Source organism: Schistocerca serialis, chromosome 3 (assembly GCF_023864345.2).
Source record: "Schistocerca serialis cubense isolate TAMUIC-IGC-003099 chromosome 3, iqSchSeri2.2, whole genome shotgun sequence".
Classification (NCBI taxonomy): Eukaryota; Metazoa; Arthropoda; class Insecta; order Orthoptera; family Acrididae; genus Schistocerca; species Schistocerca serialis.
In genome coordinates this window covers 616,835,639-616,858,066 of record NC_064640.1, presented here as the reverse complement: position 1 = coordinate 616,858,066, position 22,428 = coordinate 616,835,639, and positions in this window count along the sequence as shown.

Here is a 22,428-nt window from a genome sequence, read left to right as displayed (position 1 = left end):
AAGGTACATCAAAAATGAATAAAGGATATAAATTTTTATTGACTGTATTCAATACTTTTTTCAAAATTTCCTTTGGCTCTCCCACTTAAAGATAGAGTGATTTGAAAAATATTTGAAACTAAGATACCTATTAAATTCACAAACTCGTAATGGCAAAGAATTTGATAATAAAGACTTTCAACAACTTATTAAAAATGTAAAATTAACAAGTACTCAATGTTTTGGAAACCGAAGGATTCAATTTTTTAAAGGTTTAATAGTACAGTAAAAGAGAAAATGAGGAAAAAATTTGCTCTTCAGGGTAATTATAAATCAGATGATTTAGTAAAAATTAGTTTATGACTATAATAGTACAAAACATTCAAGAATAAAAATGTATCCATAGAAGTTAATGAAAAAATTATAAAAAGGTTTTTGCAGTGTATAATAATAAACCAATGTAGGAGATTAAGTTCAAAACAGCAAATTAAAAGGAATTTCCGAAAAAGGCTACACAGGTAACTGATCAATAAAAATTTTTAAAAATGAAGAAAACATATATTCAAATCGAATTACATGTGAATTAAAAGACATAAAAGCAAATTTTTATGAACATGAAACACAAAAAACCAAATTTCCAGATACATATATTGTAGAAGAATATTATAACATAGAATTATGGTAATGATGCTATTAAATTACTTGGCTGCAATAATTCTTAAAATAGTTGGGTATCAGAAAATTACGTTATATTGTAAAAAATATTTAAAAATAAATTTTTGGAAGTATATAACATTAAAATTAAAACTGAATACCCTAAAGCATTCTGTAACTATATCATGAATAAACAGTCATGGTGTATCAAATATATTACAGTAATTTAGATGGTAATCAGGTCTTAAATTTTCTTATATTCTTTGATATAAATGTATTGAGTTCAGGTAATAACAAAGACTAACAGTTGTTTTGATTTCATTTTATTGGTGGTCTAGTCTGTTACTTTGTGTTCTAATACCATAATAATTACTCATAACATTATCATCGTATAATCTTACAATAACAAATGTTGGCCTCAAATGTTTTTATTTGTTGGAGAAAGCATGAGTGCTATTAATCTATTTATTTCATCATTCTTTTGTTATTGTCTATGATGCAATATTATCTGTTTCCCTGAAATTTTCTATTATATATAATAATATAATTATTTCTTCATTATTTTACTTTTAAAAATTTTTTTGAAGTAGTTGCAAACTACAATTTTTATGTTCTATTTGGTTTCCGTATGAATTTATTATTTTTTCTCTAACTTTATATTCACCATGTTGTTTTAAATATCGTAAAATGTCTTTAGAACCTCAGTTTTTTAATTTTTTAATCTCTTCTTTTTTAAGAGATAAAATTAAAGAATGCAACCAGATTTATTAATGACTGTTCTATTTTTTATTACATTTCAGCCATCTATGGCAGACACCCTTTAGATTTTCATAAATAACTATATCATCCTCATCAATTTTTATTCCAGTTATTTGATTTCTATCTTTGTATTCTAACATTTCAGCAACATCTTTTGTTTTAAGGAAGAGTTTTGGATTTCTGCAGTAAAAGTAAATGGCTCTTAAATACAAGTTTATGTTTTAATTTGTTTGTTAATTGATTGGAAAGATTTTGATTCTTTTTTAATTCTGCTATTTTAATAGTACTACTTCTTTAAGTTTTTATTTATTTCTATTCAATTTTTTTAAATAAACAAAAGCTGAGATTTACAAAAATTGTGGGGATTAAAATCAAGTGTTAATTTTTCTTCTCAGTAATATACAAAAGGTAGCTATAAAACAATGTCTAGACCCTCTTAAACAAAAATCATAAAAACAATATAGTGTAAAGTACAAAATCTTTGCATGTGTGGAAAATATATTCTAAATATTATTACAAAACATTCAAAACTATATTCTGACTGCTGAAAACTAAAAAATATTATTACCAATTAAAAATGACGAAAATCTAAATTCAAAATTGAGGAAAAATAATTTAAAAATGTATAAATTGCCAAGAAATTAAATACTCAAATTGTTTTTATAAGAATCAAGCATCCATTGACAAATATTCACGTAAATGTATAAAATTTTATCTAAAATACACCAAAAATAAGAAAATTTGAAATAATTTTTAATTTTAACTTTTTATTTTATTATTAAAACGTGTAGTCTAGAAAATAATAAAAATATGGAAATTTATAATAATTCTTAATTTTAATACTTTTAATTTAATATTGAAAGTTTAAAATGAAAATTCTGTCAGCAACTAATCATATGTATTATAATGTTCATGTTTTAATGTATGTATTTTCTAAGGCATATCTTTTATTATCATAAGGACTTAAAGCTATTTTATTAATCTCATGATATTAGCTCTCATGCTAAGGCTTTGTATTAAAATCATAGTTCTATAATCATCCTTTACTGATAAATAAACTATCTTTATAACCTCATAAAATAATTAACTACACATTTCTTTTCTCCTTTTGATTTTTTCTCTTCATTATCACCAACATTGGAAGTATATACTTTGCTTTTGCAACAAAGCATTTTTATGTTATATTTCCATTAGAGTCATATTTCTGTTTTCATACTAAATATATATATACTAATTATATATACTAATAATATATAGTATATTATTAATATTATCTTCTGGATAATCACTGATATCAAATATAACAATCACTGGTTTTAGTTCTTCATAAAAATCTTCAGATTTTATATTACAGGTATAACTGTCAGTATATTGATATTTCGTCCATTTCTTGTTTCTTATCATTATATTGAAAATTATACATTGTGCTGCTAAATCAACTATACATGTTCCAATATAAATAAGGTTATTAAACAAAATCTTAGTTTTCTTATTATGGATAACCACTAAATTTTCATTAAAATTTTTCTTTCTATATGGTTTCCTTCTTCTACTCATTTACCTCTCTATTTTGTATATTTTCCATCGTTTTCCCCTATACTGATGTATTCATTAACCCTTTCGGGGAGGCATGTTTTGTGGGAAATCAGAGAAGATAATTTTTGGCTATCCTGTCAGAATTGTGATCAACTGATTATGTTTAGTTTTTGGTAATTTTATTTTTGTGATTTAGGACTAAAAACTATGGTGGCACATGTATCACTATGGCAAGTCTTTGAGGTAGTAAAACTAAGGTGGTAAATGATGTCCCACTAAAAAAATAACAAAAAGTTTTTTCTATTTTTATTTTATGTTTTCTTTTTCTTTATTTAAAAAAATTTTTTTTACTTTATTAAAGTTTACTTAGCACAATGTGAAAGCAATCCTTGAACTTAATCACACCAGAAAAGTATGAGCTAATAAAGGTCACAACAATGTTTATCGCAGAAGGAAAGTGTTCTGACAACTGATACCACGACAAAAAGAAACTGATTGTTGTATCAGTTTTCTTACACCTGGTGCAGTGTACTACCACAACATGTCAGACATAGGCAAGAGGTAGTAAGATGTGTTCCCAAAAGCTTTGTGATACCCATATGTTGGGGGTAAGTGTTCTTCCCAAGGACCAAAAACGGCAGATTAATTTTGTGGTAAGTATACTTCCCAAGCTCTTTCCAGAAAAAACTTTGGTGGTAACCATACAAGAACCATTAAAGCACCGTTCATTGGTGGGATATATACTTGCCACAGTCCTGAAGTAGACTAGCCTCCAAGTGGTGTACCCCGGGCAGCGTAACTAAGTTACGGCCAAATAGTCTACAGATATAGGCCGCTGGACCTCTGGTGGTTGCAAATTACCTTAGGATATCCCAGCTGTTAGAGGATACATAGCAATGAAGCAAAACAGTTCTCCCAAGAACTAGCTGACAAAGGACTTAGGGAATACACTCCGGCTCTTACAGCTAAACATAGAGGGAACAAGCAGAGCAAAAAGTGAGTATCTCACTCAAATATTGATTGAAAACAAGGTGGACGTTGTTCTACTACAGGAAACCCACTGATCAGACGAACTCCATTCCAGGTGTAAGCTCCCTGGCTACACGTTAGCTGCTGCAACATACCATGCAAGTTACGTATCTGCAACATATATCAAGAATGATGTTGAAGAGGTAACAGATGTAAAAACAAAAACGGAAAATAACATCCATACCATCAGGCTGAAAGTCGCCAACACTGAGATTGTGAACATCTATAAGCCCCCAGCACAACCATGGGTAATTGAAACTGCTCAAAATATTCCACATCCAGGAATAGCAATTGGAGACTTCAACAGCCATAACACACAAGGGGGCTACAGAACAACGAATGAAGATGGTGAGAAAGTATCAGAATGGACTGAAACGGAACGCCTTTTCTTACTATTTGACGGGAAGGACAAAGGGACATCCCGCTCAGCTAGATGGGCTCAGGACTACACTCCTGATCTCTGTCTCATTACCACTAACAACAAAGTATTACCCTTGCAGAGCAGCAGGAAGGTGCTCAGTGATTTCCCTAGAAGCCAACACCGACCTGTACTGGTGAAAATTGGACTCGAAATCCCAGTTGTGAAGTCTATACCAAAGCCACGATGGAACTTCCAAAAAGCCAAATGGGAAAAATTCTCTGAAGATGTTGATCATATTATTCAGTTTATTCCACCTAAAGTTAGGCACTACGACCGCTTTGTTAGACTAATTCATTCCATTGCCAGAAAACATATTCCAAGAGGCTACAGAGAGAACTACATTCCTGGATGGAGCCCTAGTAGTCAAAAATTGTATGACGAATTTAAAACGACTCGAGACACCAAGGTAGAAGATGAATTGATTTCGGCCCTAGATTCAGCTAGGCAAAAGAAATGGATGGAACTAACTGAAAACATGTCTTTCAAACACTTGAGTATGAAAGCTTCAAATTTATTAAGAAAGCTAGGTAGGGCCACAAAAGTTAATATCTTATCAGACAAAATAAATCCTAACAAAATAGCAGCCAGGATTGTTAATATAACAAGAACACCAAGCAACAACAACAAACAGAAAGCCAAAGAAATAAAACATGAGCTAAAGTCTAAAATGTCTCAAGCGCAGCCTTCCGAATTTGCACAGAAAATCTCTGCAGCCGAAGTTGTTTCAGCCCTAGATACTCTGAAATCTGGTAAAGTGGCTGGTTGTGATGGTATATACCCGGAGTTCCTTAAACTTGCTGGCCAAGGTGCAGTGCAGTGCCTAACTGCACTGTTTAATGAAATTCTCGCAACAGGAAGACTGCCAAATCTTTGTAAGAAAACTAAAATAAATGCCATCCTGAAACCGTCAAAATCTGGTAACAATCCTGAAGACTATAGACCGATTGCACTTCTAAGTGTTTGCTATAAACTGCTGGAGAGAGTACTCTATAATAGAATTGCACCAACTATAGTGAAACACATTCCTGTAGAACAGGCTGGCTTCAGACAAGATCGCAGTTGTAGCGATCAAGTGCTAGCGTTGGCAACATACATAGAGAAGGGCTTCGAAGACCTGAAGAAAACAATGGCCGTGTTTATTGACCTAACATCAGCATATGATACAGTGTGGCGGAAAGGCATGCTTCTTAAGTTCTTAAGAATAATTCCATGTAAAAGAATTGCACAAGTACTCAATAACATGCTGTCCAACAGGAAATTCCAAGTTCACCTAAAAGGTCAAGTAAGCAAGGTATACAATTTAAATGACGGACAACCACAAGGATCAGTATTGGCCCCCCTACTTTTCAATTTATATGTCGGTGACTTGCCAGAAACGAAAGCAAGGACATTTATCTATGCTGATGACATAGCCTTGGTGATGCAGGCTAACGATTTTACAACTTCAGAAATGACTCTCACTCAGGATCTGCGAATTCCAGATGAATTTTTAATGGATGGCGACTCAAAGTAAACAGAAATAAAACTGAATCCTCCACGTTCCATCTGAGCAATAGGCATGCTCGCTATAAGCCGCAAATTTCCTTTAGAAATCAGTTGCTGTTATATAACCCATTCCCAAAATATCTCGGCATGACCTTGGATCATTCGCTAACATATAGAAAATACCTAACTGAAACAGCTTTAAAAATGAGAACCAGAAACAATATATTACACAAACTCTCCGGAACAAGCTGGGGAGCTAAGGCATCAGTACTCAAAACAACTGCCCTCTCACTTGTATACTCTGTTGTGGAATATTGCAGCCCAGTATGGCCGAACAGCGCTCATACAGCCATGGTAGACACGCAGCTGAATGTAGCCATGAGAAGCATATCCGGGACAATAAAATCCACACCCACAGAATGGCTACCTGTTCTGTCTAATATTGCACCACCGAAGTTACGACGTAAAGCAGCGTTGAAAAGGGAATGGGAGAAATGCTCCAAGAATCCCAAGTTACCGCTACACCAGGACTGTGATGCCACTCAAAGGAAACGTCTTAAGTCCAGGAAACCCTCCTGGAGACTTGGAAAAAGGCTTACTTCTGAAGTATTCCAACCAGAAACAGCATGGCGGGAAGAATGGTTTGCAGCCAATCCCGATTCTGCAGCTCTCATTGCTGATCCTACACAAGTCCCTCCTGGATTCTACTTACCTAGGAGGTCGTGGACCACCCTAAATCGCATACGCACCAAGCACGGAAGATGCCAGGACTTGAAGCATAAGTGGGGAATCGCTGAAAGTGCCAAGCGTGACTGCGGACACCAATGACAAACAATACACCACATAGTCACAGAGTGTCCCCTATGGAAATATGCTGGAACTCTGACCAGCATACATGAGGTCTCTGAGGAAGCAATCTCCTGGCTGGATACTTAAGATATTAACCTATAGTTTTTATCACAACTTGAAGCTCTGTTTGTCAATATTACTTTTATAAAAACCACATTTTCTCTTTTACATGTAACTCATCCTAGTGTTTTTATCCATATGTATATTATTGATTTATCGATCTAATCTAAGACTTTTATTACCATAAATGAATGTGACCTATTTTATTTGTAGTATATGCATATTGTGTTACCAGTAACATCATTGCTGTTCAATTCAAGTAATGTATCCTTGATGCCAAACGAAATAATAATAATAATAAATAAAAAAGTCCTGAATGCTATATTTCACAAAAAACAGAAACAATACATTGTGCAGAAGACTGCCACTAGGCACCAGAACCATACAGAGGTGGTAATACATATTACCATAAATGCTGCAAGGAAATATGTTTAATGGGAAGTATATCCCCCATGACCCACAAAATGGTTAATATGTAGAAATCTTCTTGGAAATAATTTTTCGCTTAAATTTTCGTTTCTGTATCTAAATCTATATCCCTTTTTAACCAATGAGATTGTTTCAGTTTTAAAACTTTATGTGTATTTGTTAATTTCATCCCTAGAAATAAATTTTGTTCAAGATTTCTATAGGGAAAAAGTAATTATGTTTATTATATACAGATGTTAATAATTTTTTCTTTTGCTCCTGGCATTGTTTTATTTTTGGGGGAAAGAAGTAGATTTTTATGTCGAAATATAATTTTTTTGAGTTTTTTAAATCTACTTCAATAATATAACCTATTTTAGAAATGTCTGAAATTTTAATTTTTTTTAATCAAACGAAGCTGGTTGAAACCATTCAAAACGTGCATATGGTAAATACTGACTTACAGTCCAATTATATATATTATTTGTACCTAAATATGTTTAAAAACTCTGTATCCTAGTTTTATCATTATGTTTCATTTGTTTATTATTTGCTTTTAGTATATCTTTTACAACATTGTGATGTAACCTTCTTATTACTTTTTCAATCATTAACTTCATATGATAATCATCTAATAATTCAAGTGTTTGTTCTCTCATTTTTACCACTGAATATAAAGATAAACCTAGAGCAGTAAAATACCAATAAGGGTGTTAATCATAAGCCTTTATACAAGTTTTTCTAAAATTTTCGACAACATCACCTAACTATAGGAAATATCTGTATTTATATGTAAATCGTGATATTTTCCTAATTTTTTTATATTAAAATTTTCCTAAATTAATTTAGCATATTTATAATCTTCTTCGCTAATTTTTTCCAACCAATCATATTGATGAAGGATTTTGTAGTTAATAAATTCATAATATCTTCTGGGAATTTTTTCTATATTTTTCATTTCTTTCTTTTTTAAATTTGAAGCAAATTTATCAAGTATTGAAGCCATAATTTTAAAGGTATCAATAAATCTCATTTTTATACTTTCAATTTCTGTACAAAAACTGATATATCTCTTTTCATTAACTGATATTAAATTTATTTCTTTTTCATCATTATCAAGTTCTTTTACAAGTAAATGAGAACAATAACCAGATAAAGTTATATAAATCATATTGTACAGAACTCGGTATTTTTAGTTATAAATTATAATTAATGAATAGTGGATTTATTGTTGTTTGTATAATTTTTCTACACAAATAACGAATTTGAGATTTATTATACCTAGACTGACCTTCAGAAGTCAAAGGTTTCATATCTTTTTCTTCTGAATAAATTCTTTGTATTTCTTTTTTCATACATTCAATGAATTTTTTGGCAGTTTGGTCCTCTGCATTCAACTGGATCTATATAATGTGCATTTATACATTTCATATAATAACAAAAGCCACTTGGTTCATGTTTTCGATGTTTTATAGAAAAGGGTTGGTCATTTAATTTAATTTTAACTTAGTTTGATTTATTTGTTCATTATTGAGTTTATATCCATCTTTTAATTATTCTCTATAGAAATCGCTAATTTTAAATGCAGGCTTTACCGTGACTGTTATTGACATTAGATGAAACAACAAGTTTACTGTTACTAGTCACTGCTTGTTTATCTCCACGACACATTTCAAAGGTTTAAACCTCCATCATCAGGTGGATTTACATTTGCTAGTATGACATTTGTGTGTACTGTGTTACGATTTTTTGTAGGAACTTGTGGCACTGTCTAGAGGAGAAACAAAACATTATTTCAGAGCATGGTGTTGGGTTTCTTTAGACAAAAAATTAAATGTGTATCTAACAGTAAACGTTACCTAGGTAAAATAAAGTACTTCCTGTGGTCACAGGTTCCTTTCACTGTCATAACACATCACATGTATACTGTCATATTTAGTAAACAAATATGGCGTTGGAAACTATTGTGTGCATGAATCGTATAGCAGAAGGAAAAACATTGTCACAAGGTACAAAGAATATACGTCCAAACAACATTATTACAGAATAAATTTTAAAGGATTTGGATGTGTTGTCTTGAAGTGTCGAATATATTTGTTGGAATAAATACTTCACGTGCTCTATAAATCCGATTTTGGCAAGTTAAAATAACTTAAACTTCATACTCGTTTGCTCAATCAGGTGAAGTGTTACAAACTTCAAGTACAATAATCATATTGGCTGCAGTGGTAAATTTGTACACAAAACAGATGAATACATAAAATTTTAAAAATAACAATATACATAAAAATTTCCATTTGTTATTTATGCAGATTTTGAAAGTTTATTATTAAAATGAATTAAAAATCCTGAATTAACAGCAGATGGTATTATTAACGATTCCATTAAATGAAACAACAAGTTTACTGTTACTAGTCACTGTTTATTTATCTCCACAATGCACTGCAGAGGTTTAAACCTCCATCATCAGGTGGATTTACACTTGTTAGTATGAAATTTGTGTATGTGTTGTGTAATGATTTTTTGTAGGAAGTTGTGGCACTGTCATGTGGAGAAACAAAACACCATTTCAGAGTATGGTTTTGAGTTTCTGTTGACAAAAAATTAAATGTGTATCTAATGGTAAACATAAACTAAGTAAAATAAAGTACCTCCACTGGTCACAGGTTCTGTTCACAGTAGTAACACAAAACATGTATACTGTCATATTCAGTAAACAAATATGGCGTCGGAAACTATTGGGTGCATGAATTGTATAGCAGAAGAAAAAATGTTATCACAAAGTACAACGAATATATGTTCTAATAACATTGTTACAGAATAAATTTTTAGGGATTTGGAGTTGTTGTTTTGAGGTGTCAGATACATTTGTTGGAATAAATACTTCACGTGGTACATAAATCCGATTGTGACAAGTTAAAATAGCTTTAACTTAATACTTATTTATGCAATCAGGTGAAGTGCTACAAACTTCAGGCACAATAATCATATTTATTGGCTACAGTGGTAAAATTATACACAGATGACAATTTTTGTTGGGATTCCAATATTTCCAAAAGACAAACTATGATATTTCTTAACTGAATTTAGTTCACAAAGTGTCGGTTTTTGACTCTTTTAGCAGTTTTTTATCTCCGAGACTATGATAGTTACAATGTTGAAATTTTCGTACAATCTACTCCCAAATAACAAAATGTAGTGCACCGACTTTGAAAATGATTGAATAATATTTAATATCATTTATCTAGGTTCATAGGTTGCAGGTGACACAGGACCTGTTCTCATACTGCAGTAGCAGCAGGTGTACATAGTTCATACAACTTGCAGTCTCCTTCACAGCCGCCAGCTCCAATACTGCGGGCTGTACTTCAGTGTATCTTACTGCAATAATTGTTATCACACATTAACTTGCAGTATGTATAATCTATGAGACTGGCGACATACTATCAAACTTTTGGAAAAATATCATCAACATAATTCTGAAGATAGCAAGGAGAGATATATGCGAAAACTATCGCTCAATGGGCTTAACAGCTCATGAACCAATCTGCTGTCAAGAATAATATTCAGAAGAGTGGAAAAGAAAATTGATGATCTGTTAGACGATGATCAGTTTCGCTTTAGGAAAGTTAAAAACACCAGATGGGCATTTCTGACATTGTGCTTATTAGTGGCAGTAAGGCTGACGAAAAATCAAGAAACGCTCATAAGGTTTGTAGATCTAGAAAAAGCGGTCGACAGTTTAAAATGGTGTAAGATGTTCGAAATTCTGAGAAAAATATAAGTAAGCTATAGGGAAAGATGGGTGGTACACAATATGTACAAGAACAAAGAGAGAACAATAACAATGGAAGACCAAGAACGAATTACTCAGATTAAAAAGGGATGCAGTCTTTCACCCCTAGTGTTCTATCTAATGACGAAAATAAAATAAAAATTCCAACAGTGAGATTAAAATTCAGGGTTAAAGAATATCAATGATAGTATTCGCTATGACAGTGCTGTCCTCAGTGAAAATGAGTTAGAATGATTGGATCTGTTGAATGAAATGAGCAATCTAATGAGTACAGATTCTGGATTGAGAGTAAACAGCAAAAAGCAAATATAATGATACTAGCCAAAATGAAAATAGTGATAAATTTAACACCCAAATTGGTGATCATGAAGTAGACGAAGTTAAGAAATTCTGCTACCCTGGGAGCAAAATTATCAATGCCAGACGTAGCAAGGTGCAACATAAAAAGCGGACTAACACAGGTGAAGAGAGCATTCCTGGCTGTGAGAAGGCTTCTGGTATCAAACATACACTCCTGGAAATTGAAATAAGAACACCGTGAATTCATTGTCCCAGGAAGGGGAAACTTTATTGACATGTTCCTGGGGTCAGATACATCACATGATCACACTGACAGAACCACAGGCACATAGACACAGGCAACAGAGCATGCACAATGTCGGCACTAGTACAGTGTATATCCACCTTTCGCAGCAATGCAGGCTGCTATTCTCCCATGGAGACGATCGTAGAGATGCTGGATGTAGTCCTGTGGAACGGCTTGCCATGCCATTTCCACCTGGCGCCTCAGTTGGACCAGCGTTCGTGCTGGACGTGCAGACCGCGTGAGACGACGCTTCATCCAGTCCCAAACATGCTCAATGGGGGACAGATCCGGAGATCTTGCTGGCCAGGGTAGTTGACTTACACCTTCTAGAGCACGTTGGGTGGCACGGGATACATGCGGACGCGCATTGTCCTGTTGGAACAGCAAGTTCCCTTGCCGGTCTAGGAATGGTAGAACGATGGGTTCGATGACGGTTTGGATGTACCGTGCACTATTCAGTGTCCCCTCGACGATCACCAGTGGTGTACGGCCAGTGTAGGAGATCGCTCCCCACACCATGATGCCGGGTGTTGGCCCTGTGTGCCTCGGTCGTATGCAGTCCTGATTGTGGCGCTCACCTGCACGGCGCCAAACACGCATACGACCATCATTGGCACCAAGGCAGAAGCGACTCTCATCGCTGAAGACGACACGTCTCCATTCGTCCCTCCATTCACGCCTGTCGCGACACCACTGGAGGCGGGCTGCACGATGTTGGGGCGTGAGCGGAAGACGGCCTAACGGTGTGCGGGACCGTAGCCCAGCTTCGTGGAGACGGTTGCGAATGGTCCTCGCCGATACCCCAGGAGCAACAGTGCCCCTAATTTGCTGGGAAGTGGCGGAGCGGTCCCCTACGGCACTGCGTAGGATCCTACGGTCTTGGCGTGCATCCGTGCGTCGCTGCGGTCCGGTCCCAGGTCGACGGGCACGTGCACCTTCCGCCGACCACTGGCGACAACATCGATGTACTGTGGAGACCTCACGCCCCACGTGTTGAGCAATTCGGCGGTACGTCCACCCGGCCTCCCGCATGCCCACTATACGCCCTCGCTCAAAGTCCGTCAACTGCACATACGGTTCATGTCCACGCTGTCGCGGCATGCTACCAGTGTTAAAGACTGCGATGGAGCTCCGTATGCCACGGCAAACTGGCTGACACTGACGGCGGCGGTGCACAAATGCTGCGCAGCTAGCGCCATTCGACGGCCAACACCGCGGTTCCTGGTGTGTCCGCTGTGCCGTGCGTGTGATCATTGCTTGTACAGCCCTCTCGCAGTGTCCGGAGCAAGTATGGTGGGTCTGACACACCGGTGTCAATGTGTTATTTTTTCATTTCCAGGAGTGTAGGTCTTAATTTGGAGAAGAAATTTCAGAGGATGTACGATTGTTGCACAGCATTGTATGGTACTGAATCATGGGCAGTGAGAAAACCGGCACAGAAGAGAATCGAAGTGTTTGAGATGTGGGTCTACAGAATAATATTGAAAATTATGTGAACTGATAAGGATAAAGAATCATGAGGTTCCCCACAGACTCGAAGAAACGAACATATGAGGACAGGATGATGGGACATCAGGGAATAACTTCCATGGTACCAGAAGGAGCTGTTGATGGTAGCCAAAGATCTGGATATGTCCAACTGATAACTGAGGGCATAGGGTGCAAGTGCTCCTCTGAGATGAAGAGGTTAACATAGGATAGAACTTCGTAGCTAGCCACACCAAACCAGTAGAAGACTGCTGCGAAGAAAGAAAAAAAGAAACTGACTTCCCTGGGAGTAGAAGGTGCAGTTTGTGCGAAAACCCAGTATGTATTGTGTGTGTGTTAAACCGGGGACCTAGAAGCGACGGAGAGGCTTCGTCCCACCATAACCCTCAGTGGTTCAAAATCCTACAACAGGCCACAGCTGTCCACTCACCCCACTCACATCGAACCCAGGGTTATTGCGTGGTTCGGCTTCGGCGGAGCTCCCCCCCCCCCCCCCCTCCCGGGAACGTCTCACACCAATGTTTGCGTCGTAGAGTAATTATGGTGTGCGCATACCTGGAGACACTGTCTGCTCAGCAATCGCCGACATAGTGTAACTGAGGCGGAATAAGGGGAACCAGCCCGCATTCGCCGAGGCAGATGGAGACTGGCCATCGCACAGGACCTCGACACTAATCCGCCGGGCGGATTCGTGCTGGGCACTGGCGCGCCTTCCCGCTCGGGAAGCAGCGCGTTAGAACTCGTGGCTAGCCGGGCGGTCAAACCCGGTGTACTATGAACCGATTATAAACCTCAGCTCCCACAATACCTTTGTACAGAGGCCAAGTAAACGTGTGCGATTACTACAGATGCAGGGGATCCTGGTCAAGTGCAGAGGTTAGATCAGCAGCAGAGATGAACTCACAATAGCTCGTCACATCGGCTCTTTTCTCGTATATCACCATTACATACTCTTATGCAACATGTAAATGCAAGTTTAAGAGATTTCCCACTAAGGAAAGAGGGGTTGCGGTGGGTGAATGGTGGGAAATGCATGTTTGGAAATTGGGGAATCAGGCCTTTACCACAGAATAGCGAGTAAACAGGAGGGCAACTCGGCTGCAATCCAGGCGCCAAAATTTAGGCATCATGCGCGAAGTTTGCCGTATGGAAACCGAGTAAACAGCTATGGCTGAAGCCAAAGGCGAACGGATAACTTTTTTTTCACTTTATGAATTATGCATTTTAGTTGCTTGGCTTACCTACAAGTAAATACTTGTTTGATGTACTGTTAAATTTAGAAATATATAATGAGCGATAGTAAGAGAAAAGATCACACAGGAAAATAACGAGTGGTTCCAACAAACCAGCTGATAGCAGTAATCTCAAAAATGAGTTTTCCGATCTTCTTGCTGTAAACAATAAAAGGTCACTAAACTGTAAACAATATTGCTAGTAAATGAAGCAAAACTACATCAACTCCTGGAGTTAGTTTTTCGGTAGAAGTTCTGCTTTTTTCGTTAAAATATGAAAAACGACTCGTTTCACATTTACGCGTTTTCCTCATTACTGTATCAATTCTGAGGAAACTAATTTGTGCACAAAATTGATTTCTTTCGTATCTTATAGTTTCATATCACAGCTCGATGATGAAGTGTCTATTTTTTCGATATTTGTCACAGTTACCCTGATACTGAATTTCCTAGTAGTCTCCAGGATAAAATCTGAAGAGGTTGCAGTGAAAAATGTGGCTGCTGCCTACTTTATGTTTGGTTCTTTTTAGGTGATATGTTGCTGTGTACTAAATATTCCTTACATGTCAACATTGTTTTCAAAGTTAGAAGGAAAGCCACGTCTCACTCAAGTGTCCAGAAAATAGAAGTCAGTATTATTTGAGTCCGCTGCCTGACGGTGGAGCATGCAAGTGACTTGCAGCTTAGTCATTAACAGTGGGTGCAAGTAGACACACATTTCTCAAATTAGTGATCGTGATTTATTGTTGTACTTACTGCTGGAAGAAAATGATGATGAAACCATTCCACACCAAAAGGTCGAAACAACTTTCTGTGAAATTAAACGGAAAAGCTGAAACACATCTCATATTTAGAACTAAGTTTGCAGAAGTTTCTTTGCGACACTTATCAGTAGTCATTTATTAATCGATGAGTGAACCTACAGGTCTGGGTTTAATTCAAAAAATTGTATAGATTACGTTTTAATGAAGTCTGTTGTCTCCTTTTAAAGTAATACCTACGTTCATTCGAAATAAATTCGCTGACTGCATTAGTAACATGTGAAAATTTATACTATGCACGTATTCGAACCGGAATTTCCCGCTTATCGTGGGCGGTTGCCGTAATCTTTTTTTTTATGGTTGTCCTCATTTTGTTCTATATTGTCTGTTGAATTTGTTCGGGGCGGACGTCCCATGACACCCGTTTGGGTTCTTTGTTGATCCATTCACTCGTTGTTTTGTTTCAGAGAATAACTAACCCATTGACAGAACACGCCGAGCTACCGTGCCGGCTATCAATGCCGCTGTCAGTACACCTCTAGCTGTTTCTAATTGGCTTAAGAAGGCTGTAAATCGCCATTAATGACTTTTCATCCAGACATGCGAATAAATAATACATATGTGTTATTTTCAGGTTGAAAACATGAATGAAAATTACAGCTCTGATACGAAAACTGAGACTCCCGCCGTGTGTCACCTAACAGCTGTTTCTATTAGAAGTGAGGTTGATGTATCAGCTCAAAGTCCCGGAAAATATAAATTAAGAAGTAAAATAAAATTTCTGAAAGGAAAAAACGATATTTATAAAACGATGTAGCTCCGTTGTTATCTGAAGCTTAACTCGACGTTAAATCCTAAATTTTCTAGGATCGTGGCTCTTGCCGTCATGCCAGAGCTACCTAGGAAATGCAATCCGAAAACAAAGGAATTAGGTTACAGTACGCTTGTTCGCCCACTGCTTGAATACTGCTCAGCAGTGTGGGATCCATATCAGATAGGGTTGATAGAAGAGATAGAGAAGATCCAACGGAGAGCAGCGTGCTTCATTACAGGATCATTTAGTAATCGCGAACTCTGCTGTTATATCTCTGGCACTGAGGCAAAAACCCAAAGTAAAATTAAGGACAATACACTAGTAAACTTGTTTTGAGCTATTTTATGCTTACTAGACTTGTAGTAAATCTCCTGAGCGTTATTTATGCTAACAGTATACGAAATTACACACAGTGAATGAAAAACATATTTATGTAGCTACGTATTTTTGATTTGAATCTACTCCAGGAGACAAATCACTGAACTAACAAGAGCATATACTACAAATTTAGGTGTTTTAAAATTTGTTTTCCACGTAAAGTCCACGAAGTCAAACACAAAACACACATTATGTCAGATAAATCAAAACTCCACAATATATATTAATGTCTTAATTTAGACAGTAAATTTGCGTGTTTGATATGTCATGAGACTATAAATTGTACAATCTGAAGTATTTTTAGTCCGATTTGTTCAGAAAAATATGATCAAGCGGACGTTTATTTACAGTAATTAGTGCTATAGACACCAACTGCAAATACGAAAAGAAAAACAGTAGTCGTCTAGTAGACTCTAGAAAGTAAAAATTCCAAACGCTGGACTGTATGTACAGACAGATGTGCTGGTCAACTGCAAATGAATCTTTTCCTGGACATCCTACATCTCCTCTATTTATTGCCAATGCCCACTAATTTCTTCGTTCCGTGGAGCAACAAGCATACAAAATGCACCAGTCTTATTGATGGAGCTTCCCAGCATGCTGATATGGTTTTAATCTGCGTGGAAGTTCCGTTTCATACTCCGCTGCAGAGTGAAAATTCATGTATTACTGTATTATTGATGTATACAGCGTAAACATTAATAAAACCTATAAAGTGTAGGGGCTGATTTCTGTCTTGATATGGAGGAAAAAGGACCTGTGAACATGTGTCTGGAAATACATCGTTGCCACAGTTGGTGGCGCTGACGAATGACAGCTCCTCTGACCACATGCCATGTGTTCCTTGTGTGTATAAGGCTGTGTGATTAACACAGAGTACCGTAAGCAGCAAAATGGTCTGATATTCATGACAGGAAGAACTGAGATGGTGTTTGTGTTCGGCCAAGCATATGGTAACAGTCGAGAGGCAGCCCAGCAATACCAAAACGAGTACCCTCACAGACACCAACCACATCACACAATATTTCAAGCCCTTTTTGGGCGTTTGTGTGATCATGGTTTTTTTTAAGCAGACGAACGTGCAGAGAGGCAGCGAACTCTGTGTATACAAGAAACTGGTCTTACAAATCTGGTGTACGCACAGTCCACCGCCTCCTTCCACGTTTGTCTGTCTGAAAGGACCCATGATCACAGAAACGCCCAAAAAACGCCTCAAAATGTTGTTTGATGTGGTTGTTGTCTGTTAGGACACTTCTTTTGGTAAATCCCTGCTGCCTCTCGACCGTTTCCATCTGCTTGCCCATATGCAAACACCATTTCGGCTTGTTTGCGACATGAATGCCGTACCATTCTACTGCTTACAGTACGGTTCGTCACTCACACGGCCTGCGACACACAAGAAACACACGGGACGTGGTCAGAGGAACAGTCATTCGTCAGTGCCATCTACTGTGGCAACGATGCATTTCTGGACCCATCTTCATAGGACCTTTTTACCTCAATTTTCAGTAGGGAATACACCCCTGCAGTTTGTTGATTTTGTTAATGTTCACTCTGTATACGTCATTTCACAGGTCTCTATCAAATTTTAATTTGTTTCATGTGATCCATACTTGAAAATAAAATGATGTTATTTTCTTTAGAACTTAAATAAAAGTAAAAAAAGTTTTATGTAGGTTTTTCGATCTTGAGATCCTGTGATATCCTGACTTAAACGTTACTCATTCCGCTACTGACATACCTTACTCTTTGGTGAATATTTTGGTACTTAACAGACTTCGTGCTTCTCAATCACAAGAGCAAAGGGAGGCAGCCCATGAAATGGCTCAGTTGGCAATGCGAAATCGTCGAGCGAACAACAAAGATCAACATGTAGATAATTTTCGACGAGATCCAACATTGCGGTTGCAGTTGCCTGTTCTGGAATAGCAGCCACATTGTTAGAAGGATGCTGTACGGCACATTCAGCATTAAAATTACCGTTAAATCTTCAAGCTATTGAAGAACCAACATGTAATATTACAAAAAACTCAGCAATGGGCAGAGTTTTATCAGTATCCAAGATCATCATCTGGGACAAATGCATTGTGGCGCATAAATGTGCATTAGAGGCACTTACCGAACATTGAAAGATCTACGCAATGACTCAAGATGATTTGGAGGAGAAATGGTTTTACTGTCTGGCGATTTCCGCCCAACACTGCCAGTACTTCCAAGATCAATGGCTGCAGACGAAATAAATGCTTGCCTCAAATCATCGAATCTATGGCGCTATGTAAAGAAACTTCAGCTGACAACAAACATGAGAGTTGCATTGCTTAATGATACATATGCTGAAGATTTTTCTGAGCAATTGCTGACTATCGGCAATGGTCGAGTACCCTTAGAAGAAGTGAACAGATTGATTTAATTTCCTCATAATTTATGTAACTTTGTCTCATCAAAAGACGAACTTATCAACAAAGTATTCCCAAACATCATTACTAACTACAAAAGTAATGAATGGTTGAGTGAGCAAACAATTTTAGCGGCTAAGAATAACGGTGTAGATGACCTAAACTACATAATTCAGAATGAGATCATTGGTAAAATGCATTCATTCAGATCTATTGACTGTGTAACAAATGCAGATGAAGCCACCAACTATCCAATTGAATTTTTAAACTCCTTGGATGTGCCTGTCTTACCACCACACAATTTATACCTAAGAGTTGGCTCTGAAGTAATCATCCTTCGAAACATAAACCAACCAAAACTGTGCAACAGTATGCATTTGGTGGTAAGTAAATTGATGAACAATGTTATTTACGCGACGATACTCAGAGGAAAATTCGAAAGTGAGGAAGTTCTCATACTGAGGATCCCAATGACCCCAACCAATATGCCATTTGAGTTTAAAATACTTCAATTTCCGATCCGTCTTGCATTCGCCATGACCGTTAACAAATCACAAGGCCAATCCTTGAAAGTCTGTGGTTTAAATCTGGAACACACATGTTTTTCACATGGTCAGTTATATGTGGCATGTTCACAGGTTGGAAGACCATCTGCATTGTTTGTTCTTGCGCCTGATAATAAAACAAAAAATGTCGTGTATCACAAGGTACTTAATTGAAGAGTGGAAGCTATGCATCAAAAAATATAAAGATTAAAGAATCATTAAAATACTTAATTTTTATTTGTATTTCCTAATAAAACATTGAACTTAACATCCAAAATCTGATTATTTATTGGTTTAAGGCAGAACAGAGTTCGCTGAGTCTGCTAGTAGTTTATATGCTATAAAAACGTGTGTGCTAATTTCATATGTTATGCAGTATTGCTTTTTGTTGTATCTCAGTACATTACTTTTGGTCTTCAGCCCATTTAGAATGGGCTTCCAATAAGAACACAAGTTGATAGCAATTTTCATTAAAGAACATTTGAAATAAAAAAGAGAGTTCCACTGAAGTAGAAAAATACACCTTTTTATTGTGTTATTAGTTATGTATTAGAAAAAAATGGAGGAGGTAAACAGTCTCTATTTTTTCCCTTATAAATATTGTTTTGTGTATTTGTCTGTACATATTTTCGCTAGCAATAAATGTCGATGTTTTGAAATGTTATTTCACTTCTCAGGACATTTCCACAAAAAATTGATCAAGAACATACGTTATCAAGTTTTTTTGCCATTAGTGAATTTCATAATTGTTAATTCCTCAATTCTGATAACATACTCATACTTTTTGTATCACAGATGGTAACTCATAACCTTATTTTCACCATTTGGTACTGGTCTAAGTGAACCGATGTGATATGATGTGAAGGACAGCGCGAATACACCCTCATGTAATGGTACCATGACATGATGGCTGTGTGAATTGGCTTTTAACCAACATATTTGAAAACTGTTGCCAAAACTCTTCATATTACATTTTTATGACATTTTCTTTCACATGTTATATATTTACTATCTGTTGAAGTTCAACAGAAACCTTCAGAAAGTCTTTTAATTTTTTTCAACTCGATTCTGTGAAACATTATGATATTTTCTCCTTGTTGAAGTAAATAGAAACGTTTCCATTACAGCTGTAATCTACACTGGTTTTTTAATTTTATTGTGATAAAGAAGTAAGTTTTGCAGTTTATAAGTACATAAACTAGTGAATTTTGTAAAGCAGTATTCTCTACCATTTTTTTAATTCTTAGAAGTGAACTTAAAATTTTTACAAAATTGCAACACTGTGTGTGGACAATGACCTTCAACCTCTATTTTCGTGCCAGCCACTATAATGTGAACCCTCCTTCACCATCTGACAGTGATGTCTGATATTCATCTAGCATGAGTCAGCCTTAACAGGGCAATCAGTGTTGCCAATGCAAGGTAGAGTTATAGAAACAAAACTCAGTAAAATCTTTTGACCACAGCACAAGTGCAGGAGAATGTTATTGAATTCCTGATCAATAAAATAACTGCAACTGGAAATTTACAATAAATACTATGAAATTATGCTAGGGAATAAGGGTTTGTCTAAAGGATATTGCCAATTACAGTTCTCAAAATAATATTTGATTGGCGATTGTTGTCACAAGAAAAATCATTTCATTTTTCAGAGGAGCTAAATTTAATGAAATTGATCCCTCAGAAATTACTGAAGAAAAGAAGGAAGATTAGAGTTTAACGACCCATTGACAGTGAGGTCAGTGCTGTTAGGTGCCTCACTTACAGATTAACAAAATTTCATATTAAGTTTCGATAACATCTCTCAGTTCGTTTACAGGGTTAGGTTGAAATGATAAATCTAGCTTTCAGTGACTTCCTCCATTAACATCATCATGTGCTGACATGTCATCATTCATGCTGTCATAGTATTTTATATGTAGCGCTCCACCAAATTGTGTCTTGGAGATGTCATGCAGAGAAAGAGATATTTACCTTTGCTACCAGAGGTTATGTTTATATCTGTAATAGAAGACAGATCTCATTGGAATAAAGTTTATATCTTCCAAGTACCAAGAGTGCACTACCATACACTACTAAGAGTGTAGACCCTGTACTAACAAAAATAGTTGTTGCACAATCTAATCTCAATGGTTTTCCTGGTGACATAAACCAAATTGGTCGATGGATGGAGAAAGATTTTTATCGTATCAAAAATAGTTCCATACTTGTGTTTGAAGCTGTGCTTGACATCAACTGATTTAGATACTATGAATCAAGTCACAAAGGAATACAGACATTAGCTGTGAGTGGGCATTGATTTAAATCAGTGGGGAAAGTTGAAACTTTGTACCGGACTGGGATTCAAACCATGGTCTCCAATTACTAGGCAGATGCTCTGACCACTAAGCCATCTAGACACAGTTGTCATCGTAACTGCACGGACTACCCTAGCACACTTCTCATCTGCCCCAAATTCTCGACTTATCCACACACAATTACTGCAGTGCCCTTTGGCCATTATCCTCATTACTCGTCGCACTTCGCCTATTTTCGTAAAAGCTCGAGCCTGGTGTGCATGTCTGAAATAACAGGCACAACATATACATAAATAAGGTGAAGATGGACAGTGATATCTGCAGTGCTGATGCACACGAGGCTTGAACCCTCACAAGAATTGGCGAAATGCTGCAGGTAATGAGGGAAATGGACAAGGGGCACTACAGTAGTAGTGTGTGGATAAGTTGAGGCATACTAGGGTATTTCATGGAAATGTGATGACCACTGTGTCCTGATGGCTTAGTGATCAGAGTTTCTGATAGTAAGCAGGAGACCCGTGTTCGAATCTCGGTCTGGCACAAATCTTCAACTTTCCCCATTCACTTAAATCAACGCCCACTCGTAGCTAATGTCTGTAATTCCTTTGTCTCTTAAGTCTGTCTTTTTCTGCCTAACACACACTTTATCTGGCTCCTGATAATAACAACAAAGGAAGTAATCAAAAGCTTCAGTTATCTCTTAAATCTAATGGGACAAGAAAACTGAGTGAAGTTTAACCAAGAATGGTGTAAGAACTACATTGCTCTACGTTGCCAAGCTACTGTCCCCTTAGGTCCATCTCTGTAACTTTTATATCTTTCACTCTGATAGTCATACCTGCTACCAAAGACATACAGCTAGTTCAGAACAATATTATTGTGAGGCTGGAAATGGCATCTTGATGTACCGACTTACTGAAAACAGACACATCAGATCTTTCCACTTCCTGCTTTA